At 26.3% G+C, this 23,854-nt stretch overlaps 1 pseudogene across 1 annotated transcript in view; it reads left to right on the top strand.

The window, feature by feature from the left end:
- LOC147816188 (nonsense-mediated mRNA decay factor SMG8-like) overlaps window positions 1-23,854 on the top strand; it is a 66,543-nt pseudogene that overhangs the window by 21,653 nt on the left and 21,036 nt on the right. The window contains exons 14-19 of the transcript XR_015431869.1: window positions 50-169; window positions 4,499-4,706; window positions 7,585-7,731; window positions 17,600-17,666; window positions 18,487-18,596; window positions 22,208-22,401. The product of XR_015431869.1 is annotated as a nonsense-mediated mRNA decay factor SMG8-like (transcript). The remainder of the gene's footprint in view (window positions 1-49; window positions 170-4,498; window positions 4,707-7,584; window positions 7,732-17,599; window positions 17,667-18,486; window positions 18,597-22,207; window positions 22,402-23,854) is intronic.

The raw sequence follows: 23,854 nt of genomic DNA, 5'->3' as shown, positions 1-23,854 counted from the left end.
TATTCAGATTCATAGAAGTGATCAAGATGAGGAGGATGACGATGTTGAGGCTGATGATGTTGAGGATAAGTCTCTTCCCGTGATGTCTCATTGCAGTCAAGTGAAAATAGTGTCAACATGTGAATGTGGAAGAAAGCAAGCCACCAGAGAGGACCCATTCGATATTAAGGTCAGTCTTTTAACTTAGGGACTAGAGAAAGCTTTTATTTAATTTAAAGGATCCTTAAAGTGATGCTTGAAAATACTAGGGATTAAAAATGTTTTCATAATTTTCTAGTCTAAAGAAAATTGAAATAATAATCTGAAAGAACAATCTTTTGTCGATCTAAATTAAATAATCTGATAGAAATAATAATCTGAAAAAATAAACTCACTTTTATATTAATAAATATTCTTTTTGGCTTCATTCCCTAAATTACATTAACGTAATGTGAATTTATTAGAGTTTTCTTACTTTGCTTAATTCTTTACATATCTTTATAAATTCAGTATGATTAATAATAATCTTGTTAATGTTTTGTTGAATATGCTTTTATAAATAACTTTCATTTAAATCTAAAAAGTACACTCGATAATGTTTTAAAATAATAGTTAAAAATTAATTATAATTTTGAATTATTCATTTACATAATTAAATAAATTACTTATTAATTTAAAAATAGAATGAGCCACTTAATAATGAATATCTTTAAAATTGTGTATAAATTGTTTTTATGGTGGCTAATATAATCATGAAAAGAGTTCTTTGTCAGAAATTAGTTATTTTATCATGATCATGTAAAGTTTTAAGACATTATTGTGCATTTTATGAATGTATTTATGAAGAACTTTCAGCAATAGTAAGAAGGAAATAATTTTTTTTAGTACGCATATCTTAATTACAGGGTTGGAATTTCGATGCTGTTCAATGTGTTTGTCTTAACATGTCAAAACCTGTCAAAAAGTGTCAAAAATTCTCAAAATCTGATAAAAAAAAATGTCAAAAACTTGGGACAAGTTTCATTTTATTAACATTGAGATCATTTTATTAGACATTAAATCATGAACAATACTTGCATTATAAACTATAATTATACTACAAACTAAACTGCCCGACAGCCCTTAGAGGGCCAAGGCCTACTGTGCCCATCTCAGTTTTCTTGACCTTTGGGCTCTGAGGTGCAAGGACAGATGTTCTGGTTGGGTGGTCAGCCCGACGAGGAGTCCCCAGTGTTTAGCTCCCAAGCATGCTTGGTACTCATTTTATCGACCCACTGAAGGGATGAAAGGCTGAGTCAACCTTGCCCAGCTCATGGATCGAACCAGGGACCTGTGGCACAACAGCGCGAAGCACTACAGCTCAGCCACTGGGCGAAACAATAATTATAATTTGTATTAATATATCACTTTTATAAAAAATATCGCCAAAACCATTAAATTATTAATTGGTTTTTATAAAAGCATGGTACTTTTAATATATTATAAGTAATAACTGTAAGTTGTTATAATTATTATTAATCTAAATATTGATTTTAATTATTTTATGTCACAATTCAGGCAGATTTTTTAGATTAAGTAAAACTTAAGTAGTTGCCAATAATTGTCTGATCTCAACTAATAAAAAAATATTTTTTGATATGTAATGTTTGCTATTATTACTTATATGCAGGTTAGCAGTATATGTCTAATCATGGGAACGAGGTTTTGAGAAAAATTCAGGCAGCCAAAGAAAAATTTTCTGTTTAAAAAAATGTCTACAAAATTTTTTGATTGTTAAAAAATGTGTCAGTTTGAACATTTTTTACCTTGTTAAAAAACGTAAAATGTCAAGTTGTGTATTTATTAGTTTGAATTCCTTAAGTTTAGGAGTAATTTAATTTAATAAATTATTACTATTTCAGCATATTTTGATTTCTAACAATTTTTAACATATGCTCGTTTATTCAAGAATTGGGAAAAATCAAACAAATTTTTATTCTTATGTAAGCTTACCTTCCAAACATATTTTTTTTTAAAAAAAATATTGTATTAAAGCAAAATGAATGAAAAATGTTAACATTTTGGGGGAAATTTCGATCCAAAAAAGGAAAAGAAAAAAAGAACTTTGTTCTGAGGGACTAAGAATTCTTCTGCTTATATGTACTTGATTATTTACTACAAATCCTAAATATAATATATTCCCTGATAAGAAAACTAATTATAATTTACAAAAAATATAATTTTTTTTTAAATGATTTAATAATTTTTTTCAATCAATTCAATGGTTTAATTAAGTTAGCAGCAATATTTAGTACAGTTATTAGAATAAATTTCTTAATTACATGTTATTTTATTACATTATAATAAATTAGTAGGTCAACATTCTAGTCCATACAGCTTAGCATCAATGAAGAAACATTTTCAAATTTCGTTTTTATTCATACAAAACTGAAAACTGAACTTAGTTCTGTGAGCTTCAAAATCACTTTTGTTGTAATGGCTTGCTTTGGGAAAAAGAGGATTTAAAATGGAAGTAAATGAAAACTGATTTTGCATATTAAAAGAATAAGATGATTGTTAAGTGATATTTTATAAGATAATTTTTTGTGTATTTTTATTTTTAATAGTTAAACAAATAAAGGGATTGGATAAATTGCAATTTGACATTTTTATTTATAATTACATATTTATAATACTATAACAGGGATCTGTTTAGAAGAAATTTGGGTCCGTCCACAAAATGTTTTTTCCTTAAAACGGACCCTTCACAAAATAATTTATCTTTTAATCAGACCCTTCACAAATTTGTTTATCTTCATTATTGTTTTAATCGAATAAACACTTCCGAGGTGGTTGGGGGCGAAAGAAAGATGGTTCGAGAGAAACAAGTTTCCCTAAGTTTAAATTCCAAATGTAGTATTCTAAGAAAATATTTGTACTTTTGCAAACATCGTGTGCACATTCTTATTAATGTCAAATCATAATTTTTTTTGTAAATAAATCATTGATCAATTTATATTTATTCATAAAATTAATTAATAGAATATTATATAAATAAAAATTAATTTCTGGCAATTTTTTAAATAAAATATTATAAATTTAAGAATTGTTTAAATTTACTTAATGCATAACACATTAAAAGTGATACATTACTAAGCTGTGTTATTTAAAATATGTCAATTGAAACTATTACAAATGTGAGTGATTTTGTTTCTATCATTCGTCGGAAATGAATATTCTGTGTTGACCAGTATAGGCTAAATACCAAATATTTGTGTGTTGCATCTCTAATTTAGTAGAAGCAATTGTTGAGCAGAATCTTGTATCTCTTTACAATTGAATGACTTCTTGAAATGGTTTTTATCAATTTTTGCAATAACAGGACCCTATTTGTACAAATTCACAAAAGCAGGACCCTGGTTAAAAGAATATGACCTAACGCTTATTTTATATTCACAAATTATGAATTTTTTTTTCACAATTTTGGAAAAACAGACCTTTCACAAAATGTCTGGACAGACCCCTGTATAATGTAATACACATTTATATTTTTATGTATATTATAATACACATTTTTATTTATAATTATCTAATATTTTCTACTCTAAAATCCTGGTTTTTGACAGTAATTTTGAAAACAAAAAGAGTTTTATGTTAAAATAATTCAAGAACATAATATTGATGGAGCACTTGTAATTTCACATGTATGTTAATTAAAAAATACTTCATATTTATTATAGCCAAAATTTTTGGTTTTCGGCAATTGTCAGAAACTTGCCACCCTGTCTAATTATGAAAATTTTTTAAAATGCTGAAAAATATTTTTTGTTTGCTTGAAAGTGCTTATTTTTTGTTGAGAAATTTGACTATGCACACTGATTGATAAAACATTATGAGTGATGGATTAGGAAGTGGGTTCGAGCATTTGAAGATGGTCATACAAATGTGCAGGATGACGAACAAGGTGGGCGACCTTCAGTCACTACTGACAATTTGGTGCAGAATGTTGACCAAACAGTGAGCAAAAATAAGTGTGCTTTAGGACTAAGTCGTTATTCTAGTTTGTCAAAGTGCTCTTTATGTATTAGGAACTGAAGGATTAGGAGGATTTTTTTAGCCTAATCATTACAGGGGGTGAAACCTGGGCGACCTACAGTAAACCTGAATCAAAGCATCAATGAATGGAACAGCAGGATTCAACTTCATCCTCGAAAGTGAAGTTTAAGCAAACAATCTCAGCCCAGAAAATCATGTGTACCATGTTTTGGGACAGCAAAGGGGTGTTGCTTGTGTTTTCCTTTCCGTCTAACGCAAGTGCGTGTTAATTCCATAAAAAAGCCCACCATGAAGACAAATTTCTCCCAATACTTCATCCAGGAGTTTGCTGGATTGGGTTCAAAATTACAAGGCTATGGAGTTTAACATTAGTAGTCACAAAACCCCAAGAAATGTGTCGGCTGTTCACCGACGGTTATAAAATATCAGTCTGATACTAATGTGTTTGATGTTCAAATTCTTCATTTATTAATTGTCATTTTAGGCAGCAAACTTCTACGTTCTACAGAGAAATCAGTGTTGTCGTGATTTAGACAGGGTAGAGTTTCCAATTTTTCAAGCCATTTCAGATGTGGCTCATCCGGCTCCATCTTCCTCCTCCTCTCCTCCCCCTGATAATGATGTTCCATCTGAGAAGTCAAGGGAAATCATAAACTCCAACATACCTGTTGCTAAATCTGAACTCTCTGAAAGTATGACTGTATTGCAATTGCCCATCACATTGTATATTTTATGTTATGGTGAATTATTTCATTATCTTTCATTTTAAAATAATATAAAAAAAATTTATAAGTATCTTTTTTTTTCAATCATCCTATGTTTTCTGCTTTTGTATTTGTGTTACACTTTTTGTTTTTCATTTCAAGAACTTTTTTTTTCAATGACTGAAAGTTTATAGTATAAAAATGAAATGAAGCAAATGTAAAATCAGATATACAGAAAATCATTACCTCATTAGGCTTCTTGCCAATGAATAGCTCTCAGTTATCAAAGTTCCATGAAGACCTTTGCACTGAATAATGTGGTGACCATCCATAGGAGAAAGGCCACCAAGGAAGGAACAATGAAACTAATAGAATAAAAATAATAGAATAAAAAAAATTTATGTTTAAAAACCATTTTTTTTTTCTAATTTTATTAATCACGCATGAGATTCTTCCAATTTTTGGAGATATTTTGAACTAAAAATAATAAAAGAAAAAGCTACGTTAAGTGACTATTTTTCTTAATATTTCTACATTGTTTTGTTGATTTACTTTATTATTATTTTATTTTCTTTAATCGTGATTTATGTATGTAAATCTTAACAAACAGTTTTTAATTTTTTTAACTAATCTTAAGTTCATTGTGTTGTCAATGCACACATATAGCAAAAAATAATAAGTATGTAGTTAATTTAATTTTTTTCTTTCAGTAAAAAATAGTTTCACACTCTTGTTCATTTATTTTTTTCTTGATTTGACTTGATAGATACTTATAGACTTTTTTTTATTTTCCCACTCTCATGCTAATATGATATTAATAATCTACAATATTTTAAGACAATCGAAACTAAAATTTGTTTTGTGTAGTTTTCTATGAATGACTTTTTTTTAAAACTTTAGATAAAGGAAATCTTATGAGACAGCCTTCCACTACAGAATATCTGCCTGGTATGTTGCATTCAGTCGACCAGGATTACTTCCAATGTTTTCCTCTTGGTCCCTAGTGTGTGTGGGACCCTCTAATCTCTACTCCCATAACATTGATGAGAGTTCTTTCTGTCTCTGTATAGTTATGAAATTTGTCTTCATTTAATCATTTCAGGGCAACAAAAGAGAAGAAATATTCAGCTCTTAAAAATACAACCATAACTTTTAATTTTTATTAGATCCGTATCTATTTTATCTTGACTTCTTTATTATTCATGCACATTTATGCTCCTTTTTATTATCTTAGGAAAGATAACTTTTTCCTTCTGATTAAAAACAGGGTTGCTACTCCACAAGTAGAACAGGAAAATTAAAAATCACCTAAAATAACCAGGAATTCCCAGCAAACTGGAAAATTACAGGGAATTTTATTTGTTATTTTCGTCTTTGGGATATTCAAGGTGCAATTTTTATGATATTTAAGGATGATATTTCAGCCGTACTAAACTATTTCATTTACTATAGCGTTATCTGTTTTAAGTATGTTATTTCTTAAAGCTTTTCCGGCAATTAAAACTAGTATAGCTAGACTAATATAGGTTTCTCAAGAGCACATCAATTGTGTGTTTCCTATCAATATATTGTGTATAATATGTACAGGGAATTATTTCTCAGATTTGAATGGCAACCCTGTAAAAGAAGAGTAAAACAGTAGTTTAAAACCATGTGTGGAAAAATTTGTTTTCTATTGTCAGTATTGTTTGCATTGTCAACATATGCATTGCATTCTAATGGTTTAATAATGAAAGAATCTAGGTTCACCCTTAAAGTTTATTTATTTCTATATTTATTATGACTATTTTGATTCTGTACTTAAACTTATGCTGTTCAGTTAACCTATTTATTTTTCAGATTCTGAGTTGTTTGTAAAGAAAATTTACAGTTGCAGTTTCTTGTAAAATATCTGTAAAACTCTTAAACAGGAAAGATAGAGTGAATCTTATGAATGGTATAGAAAGGAATTTAACCACAATGAGGAAATAAATAATATTTCCTCGACAGGCGGCATCAAATGATCTACAGATGCTTCTCGCAAAATTCTTACGTTTGCTTACATTTCCAGTTTTATTGTTAACACCTGAGTAGTTTGAATAGTTTTCTGCGGGATTTTAATTATTGATTGATAAATGAAAGAAATTTTACTTTTGAAAGCTCCTAATTATCTTAGCACCTATTTTTGGAGTGTTTTTCTTGGAATTAATCAAAAATCAAACAAAATTTTTATTGCCTTGTTTGAAAGTAGGGTTCAGTTCAGACGTTCTTAAGGGGAAGCCATACTGTGGTAGAAAATTTTCATTGCAAAATCTCCTTCATTACTAATTTAAAAGTAAGAAAAAGTAAGTTCGGGCATAAAGTTTCTGTTGCTCAAAAAAATACTTTGAAGTATTAAAATGGAAACAAATTATTAGAAGAGAATTTCTCAGTTACGTAATCCTAAGTTATTATCTCATAATTTATTTTCATTTGTATATTTTAAAATTTTCTTTTTAGTATTTGAAATTCATGGCTTACTCTAGGTTTCTTTGAACTTTATTTTTCTACACTTTAAATTAGAATTAAAGGAGAAAGAGAATTTGCTATAAAAATTTTCTTATGGCGTCTTAAGGGCGTTAAAATAAAATTGCGTCTAGGGACCAGCAAACAGGACTCATGCAGTGGTCATTATAATGAAAGAATCATACTAATTGAGTCATGCTAAATGTTGGCTGAATTTTATGTAAAAGCTTAGTAATTCTATAAGTAAATGATTTATTTACATATTAAGATTAAGTTTTTGTTTTCTTTTCTTAAATAGTATAATGACTATTGGATTTTTATATTGTAAAATGTTGTTTTAATAAATATTCTAATCAGCTTGTTGCTATTAAATCTGTAACAGGTTTGCAAGATCAGCCTGGATTCATACCTGGAACAAATTACTTACTTCCTTGAGATGTGGCTGTAAAATTGGAACAAAAAGAACGCTGGCCTGCATTGTGGGAAGGGAAGAGATCGTATGGTCTGAAATCTAAAAAGACTGCTAGAGGTGATTTTTTTTTAAATGCATTTATTTTTAGAGGTTATAGATAACATAAAAATGCTGCTTATAGAATTATGTTCTTTCTTATTATTCATCTATTTTATTTCATCAATATTCAGCTCTGTTTACTACTATGAACATCTATCAACTAATCGAAATTTAGAATTTCTTAAAAACCTTCAATTATTATTATTATTTAGAAAAAAAGTATAACTGTTGTGACTAGGGTTGGTGAAATTAATGTTTTTTAAAAAAAGATAAATTAATTAAAAATTGAAATAAGTTTTTTTTTAAAATTTAAATCAGATTTTTTTCATTTTTTAATCTAAACTATGATAAAATGTATTAATAATACTTAATTTTATTCAAAAACAAATATGTAGCTAAAATACTTTATTTTTCCAAACTAAAATAGTTAAGATTATTATTTAATTACAACAATATCTAATTACTGAATATAATCAAAATAATTTTTATTAAAGCTCAACAATCTCATGAATTGTTTATGTACACAAACGACATATTCTTAAAATTTTAAAATACTTGAATTTATATAAATTTAAAACTCAAGATTATTATTTAATTACAACTATATAATCACTCAGTAAAATCAAAATTTTATTCAAGTTCAACAACCTCATGAATTTCAATAAAATTTTATTTTTTTATAAACACAAACTACATATTTATAAAGTTTTAAAAATACTTGAATTTAAATAAATTTAAAACTAAATGGATATAATTGAAACATGTTCATTAAACAGTGAATTGTTTTAAAAGTTTTATACTACTTTTATCCACATTTAAATTTTTTATTTATTTTTTTTTTTTTAATATCAAATAATAATTTACAAACATCGCTGCCCTTTAATTATTTCTTTTGATGAAACCTTCTTGATGGACTTTATTAAGAAATATCTTTTACACACCTCATTGTAATATCCTTAATTAAAATGCCGAGATCTTCCAAAAATATCTAACTTGATCTTTCAAGTTTTTAAAATGTTCATAGCTTCTTTGTCCCATTGAAAAACTATTATCTTCTGTAGTAAAATGGTCAATAATGGTGCAACATACAATATAAACATTTTCTACAATGCATATATTTTTGTACAATATATACACATATCAGACTACTTTTGAAAAGGATAAATAACAAACTAAAAAGAGACATATATTATTGCAGACATAATAAAATGTATCTTTATTATATATTTAATTAAATTTTGCAGTTAGTTTAATGTTTTTTAACTGTTTGTTGTTGTTAACTTTTTAGTTTGTTGTATTACAGATACAATAAAATATACTGTTTTTAATTTCAATTTTGTTTAGAACAGAAAGTTTTCACAGTTTCAATAAAATTTTATTAATGGAGCAATGAACAACTCATAATAGTTTGACATCAATATTTTAGAAGATTTAAATGGTACTGTTGTATAAAAAAAATACAAGTTTCCATTAGTTAACCTCTTCTAATGCCAATATTTAATTAAAATTTATAATTTAGTTGAAAATTTCTTTAATTAAATAATTTTAAAGTAGGGTTTAAATAATTTCAAAATAAAAATTAAGTGAATATGCAACTCAGCATTTGTGTTTAAGAACAATTTTGTGGATAAGGCATCTACTCCTTAATTAAAAATTATACAATATGATTATTGTACTATTGATTAGAATTGTTCTTTTTTTAAATCATATGAAAAAGAAAAATCGACGTTAGTGAAACTATTAAACTCCACCCTAATGATTTCTTACTGCATTTACTAAAAATTATAAATTAGCTCATAAGCTCCTAAATTCACAAAATAAATAAAAAAAAATGAGAAAGCAAAATTGTTACTTAAGTTTTTTTTTCCTCATAAAATGAAGGAATTCTCAAAAAGTTAGAGAAAAAAAATCCTATGGGTAAGGCCATGAACCATGTATATAGTTAGTGGATGGTCTCTAACCTAAATTTGGACAATTTAATTTTGCAGTTTTTGCTAGCATCATTACTTAAAATAAAAAGATGTATCAAAAATCCAAATCTTTTGACTCTTCAAATCTATTATTTTAAAATCTTCATTTATATTCATGTTTTGAAGAATCAAGAGTATCAGGACAAAAAGTTATGCATCTTAAAAAATTTAACAAATAATAAATAATTGAAACAATTTAGAATATCATTTGAAAGCCAAAACATTTCTTTTAATTTTTCATCCATATTGTATTTCTCATTTTAGATTAGTTCAGTTCAAACTGTGAAATTGCTTAAGGACTGAAAAGCAGAAATAGTTTCTGTTATGTTTAAATATTTTAATACAAAGAAATGAAGAGACATTACATTTATATTTTGCATTTGAATGAAGATGCATTTTATTTCGTATCTATGAATCGTATTTTTGTTGTTAATATTTTATTTGTTAAACATTTTGTTTATTACAAAAGAAAGATTAAGTTAAATAGTAAACATCTAATTATTTATTAAATGTGAATGCATATTGTAGAGATATAGAAATATATAAGAAAGGATATTCATACATAATTATCAATTACATTTAAATAATTCCTTTGTGTTCATTAAAATCTTAAATCAAGTACTTTGAATACTTAAAAAACAACTGTTTAAATTTATTATCTTTTTTCATTCATTTTAAAAGCAAAATGTATAGTAAAAAAAAAAAATCATAATTTTTTGTACCATGTGCAACAAAACAATATGTGCTTTTCATTTCATAAATGCTTCTAAAAATACCATTCTTTAACTTAAAAGCAAGTTATGTGTTTATTTAATTCATAACTAATCACATAACTTATTATTCATGAATCATTTTAGTAATTGTATCATTATGCAATCATTTACAGGGCATAAAAATGACAAATAGTTAATCTCCTAACTGTTTCTTCCTTTGATAATAATCAATCAATCCTTATTATGTATATCTAATATTTATATTTAGTATGAATGTAGAATATTCTTGAAAAAACTAACTTATCTTCGGTCAGGTCTTTTCGTGAAACCCACTTATCCCCTGACAAAATTGGGTTTTTTTCTCGAAAAAACCCATGTGGGCTGGGTTTTTTTTTCAAAAACCTGCTTTAAACTGTTCTAAATTTAATTTAGCATTCACTAAAACATTAAAGTTTTTTAAATCTTATTAAAATTTCTATTTCTTGAACATTGTTACTTAAAAACAGAGCAACATCTTTATACTTTCGAGAATGCAAAAATCAGGAGTATTTTAGTAAGAACTTCATTATTATGCAACAACAAAATGAAGTAAAATGTGCACACTGAACAAATGACTAAATTATTGTGTAAAGAGCAGTTGCATACACTGTATCAAAAATCTATACTCATAGGCAATGATCTCAGATTATTTGTCTTATAACTATTTATTTGGGGAATTGAAAAAAATTCTTGATCTTCAGTGTGTAGATATTTTTCTGATGGTGTGGCACAATATTTTTAAAATGAAAGAAAAAATCAAATAAAAAAAAAGTTCTAGCCTATCACAGATCAAAAGAAAACACTTTTCTAATTTTTCTCTATAACAAAGTTCACTGCTGCATTGTAAATTTCTTACGTAAAAATCAGAATATGAGCATTATTTATTTCTTACTTAAATAGCAAACATGGTAAAAAAAACTAACTTTTTACTTAATAAATCTTTATATAATCATATATTTTGAAAAAAAAAGTGCACAAAAAGTATTGGTTTTACTCAAAAATTTATTATTAAAATTCTCTCTTACTTATCAAATATGTTCATAAAATTCTTAATTATTAGTCATACTTTTTGTAATCTTTTATTGGTTTCCATTTTGTAAAAGCTAATTTATGATGTAAAATCAGAGAGTGTTATGTCAGTAACACCAAATGTTAAGCCAGTAGCAAATTTATATGTGCTTTTTCTTAATTATTGAGAGTCACAATCTTTAGAACTTGAATGTCTTCAAAAATGTTATTATATTATCTCTTGATATGAAAAACTTTTGATATTTGTGTCTGTTACGTCCATAACAAACAGTTTTTATTTTCTTAAAACATTCGCGGAAGTTAAAAAGTTTCAGCACAAGTGCATAAGACCTCAAGAGTTATCCTTACAAAAAATATTTAAAGTATTTTAGGATTTTTAATTAAGTTAAATGCATTTCAAGTTTACAAATATAACATCAGTATTAGTAGAATTACCCTATTTTATATGGAATTTTAATTACTTAATATAAAAAGTTAAATATTGCCTTAATTTTACATTAAAATTTTTATTGTTTCAAACAAATAAGAAAAAAAACAAGAAAGATTTATATGATATATAGATGAAACTAATAATATGATATGTAGGTATACAGTAAACAAATGACAGTAATTAAATAATTCTAAAATATGATATTTTTATAATACACACAGGAAGGGGCAAAATTACTCTTCAATATTCAGTTCTTTTATTTATTATTATGTTAGCAAATTTGAAGAACAAAAAATTATATTTTTGAATTGCTTATTGAAAAGTAATATTCTTTTCGATAATATTCTATTTAGAAAAGTTTATCGAATAAAAGTAATATGATTAAGTAATAGTTAAATTAAATACTCCAAGATACTTTTGGATGGTTTAGTTAGTTTCAATTAAGGACTTAAAATATTATTTCACATTTTATTTTTGTTTTAAATGGTTTTAACAAAAAAAAAAGCTTTTCTTTTCAAAAGCTTATGAGACCGGAACAATGTATCACAACGGAAGATATTTAGCAAAACCATTTTTGAAACCTTTTTTTCTTCTTTTAAATGAAAAGCTATTTCATCAAATTTGTTCAATATTTTCTTCCTGTATTGAATTGATCAGCACATTGAAAAAGCAATTTGTTGTAACTGAAAAAAAAAATATATTCCAACTCATGATCTCAACTAAGTATGGCTGTTAAGAGGACGCAATACCTACCCTCTCAATGCCAGCAGCTAATGCTTTTTCTATGGGAGCTTCATTTACTAATAACTTTTTTGCATTTTGATATTTTGAAAAAATTCTTTCAGCATTTGAAACTTCATAGTTTATTCTAAGATTTTGTGAAATCACTTTTTGTTTTACTATAAATTTAAAATTATTAATGGAGGTGAAAGATCGGTAATAGAGTTATCTTCTGGAAATACGTTTTTTATCAAAATTCATTCAGTAAATCTTTATTTTTGAGTTCACGTAATCGAACTATACATTTCAAGCTTCCGAAAGAAAAAATTCGCAATTATTTTCTTCAATTATGAAATGTGTTATTGTAAAAGAAAGATGAAAAAATTCTTAAAAAATTTGCGAAAAGAGCCTAAACCACGCCTTCCATCTGTCCTCCCTTCATTTACCAATACGGGTATAAGTTCTAGTAGGGGGGATCTTTTGGTGGTTAGGAGAAAAGCCTCTTCACTTTCCTTGAATAGTTGAGGGGTTAAATAGCCTGGGGTCTTCTATTGTGGTTGAAAATAGTTTTTATTTCATTCGCTTTCTTTAAAATGAGTTAGAATGGAAGACTTTCTTTCGAATTTTCTTATGTTTCTTATTATTATTTCTTCTTAATTTTGGCAATAGCAACTTATCAAAACATTTTAGGATAAATATATTTAATTAGTTAGTAATAATATATATATATATATATGTATATATATATATGTATATATATATATACTAACTAAGCAACTGCGAAAAAATTTCGTAATTACCCCCATAGACAGAGTAAACAATAATTATGCAATCTTCTGTAAGAAATTCTATGTAGAACTTTTAAATACGGAGTTAGTTAAAATTTTAAACTTCGTAATTTAAATAATAATATTATCATTAAAACTTTTTTTAGCTTTGTATAGGAGGTTAAAAATTTAAATTAGCAATATACAATTTCCTTACTTAAATATCAGTCCTAAATTTTGTAAAATTACTATAAATTTCAGAACAGTCACAAGTGGGTCTAATACTTGCCTAATTAAACTTGGCAACTTTTTCTTTAACTACTTAAATAAAATTATGAACAATATTGTTAGAGAAAGTTTTTCTTGGATTATCACTAATAATCCACCAATTTTGGAATTTATTAAACATAATAAATTTAATTCTATTGCCATTTATGATTTCCAAGATCTTTTCAATAGCATTCCCCTTTCTAAACTAAAAGATGTCCTTTTGAATTATTACTATGATTTGAAAAAAATCTCTAATTGCGATTTTGATTATTAGGAAATTCCAATTAATTTTAGGCTATTTAATAATTATCTTTAAAATGGAAAAGATATTTTTTTTTTCTAATTGAAACAATATCAGAAGGATCTAATTTTTCATCTCTCTTAACTAATTTATTTTTGCAGTAAAAAAAAATTGTACTCTTAATATCGAACTTGTTTTTATATTTATTGATGATTTAATTATCTTCAATTTTCATGAATATACTTTTTTATTAAATACTATTTACCTCTAGGAATTAACCTCGCTTCATAATCATGATAATTTTAATTTTTTGGATCTGGGTATTATAAAAGAAGAAAATATCTGCTTTGTTGGTCTATTGGATAATAGAAATTATTTTTATTTTAAGACAAATAAACTAATTACTTGGAATTCTAATGTTCTTAAAAACATCTATTTAAATACCATTTTTAATCAAATGAATAGAATTAAAAAATTATGTAGTAATGTTTAGTTATCCAAGAAACAAATAGACAAAATTTGATAAAAAAAAAAACAATGGTTATCCAAATAAAGTAATTAAATTCTATATAAAAACATTAAGTTAATTGCATGCTACTGTTAATAAATTTACTAAAAAACTCCTTTGCTAATTTATACAATTTTTACTGTTTGCAAATCTATTTCGGGCAAATCAGAATTGCTTAGTATCATGAGTTTTCTCAGTAAAATTTTACTTTTACAGTGTCAACGATTCATATTATAATTTTCCTTCTAGCAAATACTCTTTTTTTCTCAACAACGCATGTTGTTGCTCGGCATTTATTTTATTTTATAAAGTATTGATAGATATAAACATGAATATTATATTTTTTAATTTTTATTGTCTGTGCATTATAATGCCTATCTGCTTTACATATTCTTGCCTGACTTTATATTTTAGTTCTATATTTTAGTATTATTTTCTTCTTTTATTTTGACTTTTTGTCAGCATTATTCACAATTATTGAATCAAAATTTATAATTCTCTAAAATAAGTAGTATTTGCAATTAAAAGTCGTTACTTTATATGTATTCAAATAATCATCGCTAAAACTACATTTTAAATAAATCAATTTTTAATTTATGTCTCCATTTGATTTATTTTAATCCATTAACACATACAATAAATGTAATAACATACAACGTATTCTAAATAATTTAATCATTAGACAATGGGGATCGGGGAGTATGTTGGTGATATTAGCAAGTTGTATTAAAATTTTAAGAAAAAAAATATATAATACAAATTTTTAGTATTTTATTACAAAATAGGTTTTATCTTTAAAAAAACCGCTAATCTTTTGTTGAGAAACTCTTTTTTAAATCGTGCAGGAAAATTCGATGACTATTTAAAAATGACGGGAAAATGTTAAGAATATAAATGTTCTCTTCAACTTTTAACTACTAGAAAATGCCCATAATTAATTACCATTGTATTACTTACTATGCCAATTTTACCTTTAATTATCTTTTTGATATTACATTCCTTTTTTCCATCTGTGATAAAATAAGAGTTTTGCTTTTGTTTTTAGCCCTTATTTTGTCACCATATGTAAACGTAATAAAATATTCCCAATTGTAAATTTCTTGTGACTCAAGTTATACTGCTTGTAATACACATACACATGTAAACTATTTATATTTTCTCTATTTTGTATTTTTGCTATTTATATTTTTTATTTTTCTCTTTCTTATGTTTTTATCTTGATTATACAGAATTAAAAGATCAGGATCGTATAAAAAAAAATATATGATTTAAATTAGAGATTTTTTTTTAATTGCATGCTTTGCCCACAAAAATGGAATTTTTTGTATTATTGCACAGTCATTTTCTCTATTTTTGATTTATTATTTATTTTTGTGTGTGCGAAGCTCTGACATATGTCTACAAACTTACCTGCGTTATAAATAAATTAATATTTCATTATGTAAATAAGAAATACATCAAAAAAGTAGTTCGAGAACATTTTTTTCACTAAATTTAGACCCCAAAAATGACACACTAGTGATCATTTTTTGTTTGAAATATTATGCCTCTTAGCTTTTATATGTATCTAAACAGGTGTGTTTTCGTCGATACACAATTAAAATGAAAGTAGAGAATTCAAGATGGGATCAAAACAAAATTTTAAAACTGTAGACAGAGTACAATAACAAAATAAATAAATAATTTAAAAAAAAGTTAATTCGCTGATTATCAAACTACACGCTAACAGATGTTTCATCTGAATTCCATTTTTCTGAAGCTGAAGTAATATGGAACTTGTGGTGCAAATTCACTTTAAAAAAGGAGAGTAAATAAATAATACTAAAATACAAAAATAAATAATACTCAAACAGAAAATTTAATAATTCAAATAGAGATTGAAATTTATGAAACAGAAAGCAAATAAAAAATTATTGAAACGGAAAAAAATATAAAAGTATTTTTGTGTAAAAATATTTTTTATGTATTTTCTTTTTCCTTTGCTTTAACACACACACGTATTGAAATGTACGTATGTGTCTTAAACTATGAAAAATGAAAGGAGAAAAATTCTCAGACAAATACAAAACATAAACTTCAGCAAAATTGCAAAGCAATAGAAATAAATTATAAAATTTATTGAGAAATTATTATCCTTATTTACAGAAAATTAAAACTTCCCGGATGGTGAATGTAAGATTGAAAAAGATACATTAAAACAAAAATTTTCTTTGATGCAACCTAAAAAGCGTTTGATTTTTCTTTTATCATATTTTAAAATATAATTATTATTTTTTTTATTTAATTTTTTTATTATTAACTTTTTATTATATTAGTATAAGTTTTAATCATTTTTTAATTCTGCATTATGACTTTATAAATTGCCTACGTTTTTAGAAATTGTATTTTTCTCAGAATTCTTATAATTATAATTCTTCATATATTTACAGCTACTTAGCAGTTCTAGCGCCGATTATTAAAACTAAGTTACTTTAATTAATTACATTAATTCCAGACACAAATAAAAATTAATATTCTTCTTGGTGTTTGAATTTGAAACGAATTAATTGTAAGATATAAGTTAATCCCCATTATCTTGTAAACACCTATTAAATATTTACATGCAAATAAATAGTTAGAATGTTTATTCTGGATATTTCACAATGAAACTAAGAAGTTTAAAAATAAAAGACCGCAAACCCAGAATCACTTTTCGAAACTAATGCTTATATTGTTCAGTTTTGCTTAGGGAAGGATGGGATAGTTTAACTGACCATCTATCACATATCAATGTCACTGTACCAATTCACTTCTCCCTCAAAGAGACGCCCCCAAAGTGTGAGACTTACAACTGATTTTGCCAATTCGGTTTTTTTTTTATCTGGGTATGGCGTCCTCCTAAGACTTTTAATTTAGTACATTGATCACCAAAAATTCTGGTAAATACTTAATATTGAATAATGGATTTTATACTTATGTGGTTTCAAGTTTATCTATTGATGCAAAAATTAAAATGAAAAATAAATTTCGGATGACTTAAAGAATGTTTAAGAATTTTTAAATTACTAAGCTTATGTTTTCTGCAGGGGAAAAGAATTTGAAAAAAGTTACTCATTGGTATTATTTTTATTGCAATTCATATTCATACTTAATTTAATTTTTTTTTCAGAAATAAGTGCTTTATGTTTTAATGAAAATTATTTTGAAAATTACTTCACAGGTATTTATTTGCACAAGGAAAGCAAGTTAGGAAAAAATGGAAAATAAGATATTTTTTGCTGGTTCAGGTAGGTGTTTTTATTGTTTATTAAAATGTCTTAAGATGCACACTGATCCATGACTAATAGTTGTAAAAAATTATTAAAACATAAAAGTTTGGAAATTTTCAAAATTTTCTGCTATTATTATTTAGCTAATTTAGCTGCTATTATTATTATCTGCTATTACTTATTTAGTAGGCATTAGATACTTTTTTAATAAGCAAGCAAATTTTGAAAAACATTGCGCTTACAAAATGGTACCTCACCATTTGAAAACAAACTGTAGACTGATCACTTACTGGCTAATTTTGACAATTAGATAGGAATGTTGTCTAAATATCACCAACACTGTCATATATCATTAAGAAAATTACATTAAACTCTTTTTTTTTTAACTATTCTGGTTTGAAATGGTAATTAGTTTAGACTGTTTCAGATTTTGAAGAATTTGCTATTGTCTAATTATTTGCTTTTCAATTTATGAATAATTTAGGTGATTAGTATTTAGTTGTAATATATTTCAAATGTGAGTTTTGAAAAACAAAATAAAAACTAAAACAAAAAATATCTATTAGCTTTTATTATTACTATAATAACTTGCATTTTTTTGTGTATGTTATGTTCAAGCTTGTATTTTTTCCCCCCAAAGTAATAGAGTAATATCAAATTCTTGCTATATAGTACATTATTTACAGCCTGTTTTATTAGCATCGGTATCAATTCAATAAAAATATAGATGTTTGCTCAAAAAATATCATGAAAAATATCTTGTTTTGCTATAATCTTTTTTCAATTTATTAAACTTATGCATGTGCCTTTCTTTAATATTATCTTTTAATATTACCAGTTATCCTCAGTATAGTTTTGCAATGTGCAGTTACAGAGAAAAGAAATTGGAACCTACGGAAATGATGCAGCTGGATGGATATACTGTAGATTATGTTGAGCCAGTACTTGGTAATAAATTTTCTATTTTTTACTTTATTTACTTAGTTTTTTAGTTTCTATTTAATTTATAAGCATAAACTCCAATAACTAAACATTTATATCTTTATGAATTATTCTAAATAATTTGTCCAACCAATTTAATAGACCTTTAATTGAAAGGAAAAAAAAGCATATAACATGATTATTACCCTTAACAACTAATCTGAAACAATTAACAGGTCAATTCAATAAATGGCAGAATTTTAAGCTTTAGCAATTAAAACTAAACTTAAAATAATTCTTGATGGATTTTTCTTATTCTGGTCTATTTTGAATTTAGAGTTTTATAAATAATCAGTGCTGAACTGCACACATAGTGGAGTGGTGGTTATAGTGTAGCTTAACAAATATGAACTCAAGTATAAAACAAAATTATTTGGGGCCAGAAGGCCTGGGGTTATTCAGACTGTGTTTTTTTTTAAACATTTTATTTGTAACAAATGTCTTATTTATAAATTATATTGAATTTTTTACTTACTTTTGATATGGAATGTGCCCATTTTATGATTAAAAAAATACACATTAGTTTTGTGTATTATGAAATTTGATTTAAACTAAGATGGGTAAAAAATTTTATTTTTTATTTTTAACAGTCGTTGAACAGACGACCCATGTTTTTGGGTTCATGACTACTACTAATATTCAACTCCGTAGCCTCGTAATTTTGAACCAATCCAGAAGACAAGGAACTCATCTCCAGAAGAAACTCATAAATCAGTATCCCCAGAGGTATGATTTATGAGAGAATGGAGAACTTTGTAACTTGACAGATTTAATGTGCATCAGTCACCATTTACTACGCGGAGAGTCTAGGGTTTGCGGAGATCGAACCCATGACCTCTTGCACATGGGCCCGGTGTCCTACCAACCTGGCTTTCTGGCCCTTTGGTATAAATCTTGTCATTTTTTGGAGTGCAATTTGTTTTTGGGTTTGTTCAGTATGAAATGAACTAATTTATTGGTCAGATTGTTTTTATCTCCCCAGGATCTGATATGAATCACCAGTTAATGTTTCATAATAAAATTAATCTTCATTAATGTGATAGTGATTTTAAAAATTCAGGGATGAGATTTTTCCGCTTTTTAGCGGGTTTCCGCATTTTTTACTTTTATCTCTTAAATTTCAGCTTTTTTATCAAAAATTCAGATTTTCTAAAAATTTCACTTTTTTTTTTATAAGTATTTCGCTTTTTCAGAAAGTTCACCGATTTTCAAAGAGAAACAGAAAATTCAAACAATCCTTTCTCATTTTTGCTTATTTTAGCTATTTTCTCCCCTTTTACACGCAGCATATAAGATTTTGCGAATTTTTTACCCGCCCTCCAGATAGATCCGATTTTCGCAGTTCAAACGACACTGCTTCTGACAATCCTTTTAGAGGTCCCAAAGCCTGGAATCTGCTAATATCTCGATTCTTATTCACACGATTTGAATATCAAACATAGCTTTTCATATTTGCGTGTTGCGATTCTTATTCACGCGATTTGAATATTGTACGTTGCGATTCTTATTTACGAGATTTAAAAATCCGATATTGTGATTCGTATTTACGCCTTTTTAAAAACCTATGTAGCGATTCGTATTTACGCAAGTTTAAAATTCAATATCTTGGTTTGCTCATGCGGTTTATAATATCAAGCATTGATTTTCGTATTTATACGTGATTTTAAAATAAGGCATTGGGATTCGCTTTCACTTGAATCTAAAAATTATGCATCATAATTCTTATTTATGCAATCTAAAAATTAAGCATCATGATTCGTATTTAAGTGATCTGAAAATTATGAATCGTGATTTGTATTTACGCGTTTTAAAAATTCTATATCCCAGTTTGTATTTTCTCATTTTCAAAATCGTATATCTAGTTTCATATTCATGTGATTTCAAAATCCATAATTGTTATTCATATTCACGTAATTTTAAGATCAACTATCGTGATTCTTGTAAGAAGTAAATATTTTTGTTAATTAGTTACTGTAAAGGTGACTGTTTTTTTAACGACGATTATTAGTACATGTAAGTGTTACAACATCAGAGAAACTGAAAGGGAATATATTCAAAACTTACATTCTGTGCTAGCAAAGAAGAAAAAATAGGATTAGTCACAAGATGTTTGAAGATGGACTAACGACTAAATATAGCAAACATAAAAGATATAGCAAACGAAAGCAATCACATAAAAAGGGATTTAATTTTTTTTTTTGGGGGGGAAAAGAGTTAATTAACTCAACATCAAAATTTTATTTCCAATTGCTGTTATTTATGCTATAAAATACAAAATTCTTATCAAATAAAAAAACAATTATCTAAGCAGTTGCTGATTGTCATGTAATTTTTCAAACTAAAATAGCAATTTTTTTATGTTAAGGAGTAACTATATAATTTCTAATGTTTCAGAGGGCTCTATAGTTAGATTAGACTATAATATGAACATAATGATTCGGTCCATTGTTAAAGTTTTTTTTTTTTCCAATATAATTTAAAAAGTAATATTACTGATATATTTGCTATAAATCACATAACAGTATTTGTTAAAAGAAATGAAATATTAATGTATATTCTTAGTAGTTTTAATTTGCTAAACCAGGTAGTTTTTCAAGTAATAATTGTCTCTTATGTGAACTGAGGAAAAATATAATTTCTAGCTTTATTTTTTTAATTGGTAATTTTTATTTTCACGAAATGTTAAGTATCAATGTAATCATTTATATAATAATAGATTAGTACACAATTGTATGTCAACACATTATTTATTACCTTAAACTGTCTGGAATTTATTATTAAAGGGTTGCGCTTGCGTAAAATTTACTATCGTGGAAATTCAGCTTTTTTGCCTTTTGGCTAATCTCATCCTTGAAAATTACTCATAGTTAATGGTGTTCTAACTAGTTTTACTTCCTTTTCATTTAATTAAAAGTGTCTTCTGAAATCTGTTACTGTTATCTGGAGAAAATCTGTTGCTGTAATATTTTTATTAATCTTATTCAGGGTTGCGAAAAACCCCCTTGCCCAGAGAAACCCGGTCAGGTTTTACTAGGTAAAACGCACTCTGAAAAGCCCAGTAAAACCCACCCTAAAGTGGGTTTTTTTAAGATTGATTTCTTTTTTATCCTCTGTTATATTAAAGAGCTATTCTATTGAAATATATATGTAGTCTAGCCTAAGAAAATGAATCTATGGTAAAAAAAACTAACAACAATCTGCAAAGAAAAATTATGTGTGGAATTCATGAAAAAAAAATTTTTTTAAAAAACAGAATAATTTGACTATAAATCATACAATAAAAGTTATTCCATAAGGGTTTTAATTACACAGACTGAGGAAATATATTAAAAATTCATCAGGTTATCAGTGTTATAATTCATCTATCTTAAATGTCTATGTATTTTAATGCCTTTTGTACACCCAGATTTTGTATCCAAGATTCTTATTAAAATTAATGAAATAGAATTTAGTAAATTGAATATTTAGAGCAACTTCAGTTAGTGCAAAAAAAAAAGATGGCATCTCTGAACTAGAATCTACTTTTGTTTGAATAAAATCTCTTTTCCTGTTTTGTTTAATGCTACTTTAAATTTTAGATCTTAAAGGTGGGAGATTTTTCTTCAATGTAGGCGAGGAAGGTAATAGCGGACTTTATGCCAGTGGCGATGAAAATGAGTGCCATCTATGGATCATGGCCATGTACAGGGCTACAGGACTATCTCGTAAACCAATTCCCCTCGTTTAACCTCAAACCAGCAAAAACTTAAAACCATATCTAGGTTACAAGGAGGTATGTAGCAATATTTGGCTTCAAAAATTAGCTCATATGATTGAAACTGTAAAAAATGGATATTTTATCTCCTCTAACGTTTAGAGTAGAGATAGGACATAACTCCTTCCCAATTATTTTAAGATAGTTCTCATCTCACAAAAAAATATTTTAATCTACTGATAAGATAGACTTTAAGCAAGTTTTTATACAAAATACATTTTTCTTCAACTGTGGTAGAAAAACCTTTTAAATATTTGTTTAGAAAATTAAAGAATGAAGAAGAAAAAATCTGGGTTTGATAATTTTTTCTTAAATATAAGAAAAAGCAGCTGTTTTTAATCAAAACTGTTTTTAGTAAAAACTACTGAATTACAGAAACAGGGGGAAAAGAGTAACTGGTTCAAAAAGAAGTTAAATATTATTAAGTTTATATTGTATTATTAGGCATATATATGTGTTATTTTTCATTGAAAAGCATTGCTTCTTTTTCCTTTTTAGAACTAGTGCCCCCTTCAATATTTTTCAGTGAAATGAACTTATACAGGTTTAAAAAATTAGATACAAAGAAACTTGTTTTAGATTGACACTTATTATTTAATATTTATATGTAAAAAAATCTTTAATTTCTTTCACATGGTAGAAAAATTATTTTATAGTATTATGTGATATTGTTTATCCTTTTACGTGTCTACACTCTGCCATCAAAGCTTTTTATATAGTCCAGTCACATGTCTGATCACGGTAAACTGAAACAAGTAGGTTTTAAAATCAATTTTACTTGCAATTGATTACAATTTACTGTTTCTCGTTCCTGCAAAAATAACGAGACGAAATTTTGCCTTCTAAAGTTTTATTGTGATATTTCTAGGTTGAAGTAATGTTCCAAAAGGATTGAAACAATCTGTTGCTTATGCCCTTAAACATGTTGATTTCTCTATGTTTCAGATAGCAACACTAGACTATTTGTAATGCGTTTTGAGAAAGTTTATTTTAAACTAGATATCAGCATGCATCGAACATATAGATTTGCGATTAAACCATAAATTAAGAATGAATACATATTGTAAATGCAATTCGTTTTTTATATAATTTTCTTGAATAAAAAAAATTTGGCACTTATATGATTGTTTTCAAAATTATGCAACCATTACAGGGTTAATAGACAGATTAATAGCTATGTAGATTGAAAAGATTAAATAAAATTTCTCCAAACTTAATTACTTTTCTAGTCTCTTAGTTACTGATAATCTCATAATTTCCATTTATGCCTCTAATTTTCCATCAGCTGTGTGAGCAACATCTAAATCGACTGTGCCAATAAGTTCCTAAGCTATTATTGTTGCATAAGTGCTTGAAACAAATTTTCTCCTGAAATTTAGAATCACTGATTTATATTTAAAAATCAAATTTATAATAAGTTTTATTTATAGTTATTTCAAACTTAAATTTTGTTATGGTATCCTTACCTAGT

The sequence above is a fragment of the Parasteatoda tepidariorum genome, chromosome 2 (genome assembly GCF_982258835.1).
Source record: "Parasteatoda tepidariorum strain Cologne lab strain chromosome 2, Ptep-v5.0, whole genome shotgun sequence".
Lineage (NCBI taxonomy): Eukaryota > Metazoa > Arthropoda > Arachnida > Araneae > Theridiidae > Parasteatoda > Parasteatoda tepidariorum.
Note: the sequence above shows the minus strand (reverse complement) of the source record. Positions and strands in the feature narration are given on the sequence as shown.